General features: G+C 30.9%; 1 protein-coding gene across 2 annotated transcripts in view; it reads left to right on the forward strand.

Annotated features, from left to right (window-relative positions):
* PRKG1 (protein kinase, cGMP-dependent, type I) overlaps positions 1–1,266 on the forward strand; it is a 1,350,404-nt gene that overhangs the window by 186,444 nt on the left and 1,162,694 nt on the right. The window lies entirely within an intron of this gene.

Consider the following 1,266-nt stretch of genomic DNA (forward strand, 5'->3'; position numbering starts at 1 on the left):
TAATGGTTACTAACTGGAGTTGTACCACGCAGGTAAACAAACAACACCTAACCTCCCAACATAATTAGATGACGGTCCAATTCTGATCTTTTACACGAATGGTATTTTAAAGCAAGTACTCATGTTTTATATCAGAAGTAGAGCTTAATCAAAATAACCAGTATAATTGTATTCAATATAATAAGATGTTTGCATTGTCTTCATTATACATGGATTTAAAAGTGAATTTTTTTAACATTCACATTGTAACAAGGCTTTGTTATCTTTGAACAGACCAATGGTCTATTTGATTCAATTGCTTATGGTGACACTAGCATGTTTACCCGACGTCTCCGGCAAATGATATAATGTATGGGGTGGTGGGGGAAAATAATCCGTCTTAACATTTATTGGTAATTGATTTGACTTTTCCCCTGAACATCGATAACAATTACATTTTTTCTTAGCTTCTTGTAACTGTAATGATACTTTTGTTAGTATCATGTGTGAAACTGTCACGAGTCAATGTATTTCTAAACAATGATCCTTCAGATATTACTTGTAAAAAGTCATGTTATTGGAATGAAAATGATACATAAAGCCAATATAAGGAGTGAAGGTGTGTACATCTATGTTTTGAGAAATACTAATCATGAAGGTGAACATGAATAATGAAAGTAGTACTTGGAAATTCTTCTCTTTTTAATTACCTTGCTTAAATGTAGTTTGTACACATTTATATTCCTCAACTGTCCATTTGCCATAATCCTTTAAGAAGCTTTTATGTACTGTTGTAGCATTATTACTTTTTGTAAGAATAGATGAATTGAGTTGAACTTGATAGACAATCTGACAATATGTGGATCATGATGAACAGGGTACTGTTGCTGAATAGTTATGCCTGAGTGACTCAGTTCAGACAGTTATCTTTCAAATAGTTACACTGTATGACAAGATTTGGCAAAATATTTAGAAACAATTATGGTAGGCATAAATGTTCCACATATCTTCTGCAGTGGTAGAAGTACTAAGGTATTTTAGAAAGCACAGATTATACTATATATCCATAGAGGTATAGTATACATTTTTTCAAAGATTAAAAGAATAAGGATGCTAGAGTGAATATTTAAGGATTTACACCTATGCAATTTTATATATAAACAATGTCTTATAACTAACCCAATCAAAAGTCACTATTTAAAACTGAGAACCTCAGACTTTTAATTCTAAAGCAATTTCAGAGACAATCCAGATGTGTGCATATATATATATATATATATATATATA

Source organism: Gavialis gangeticus, unplaced genomic scaffold (genome assembly GCF_001723915.1).
Source record: "Gavialis gangeticus isolate Ggan-Ray unplaced genomic scaffold, GavGan_comp1, whole genome shotgun sequence".
NCBI classification, from domain to species: Eukaryota; Metazoa; Chordata; order Crocodylia; family Gavialidae; genus Gavialis; species Gavialis gangeticus.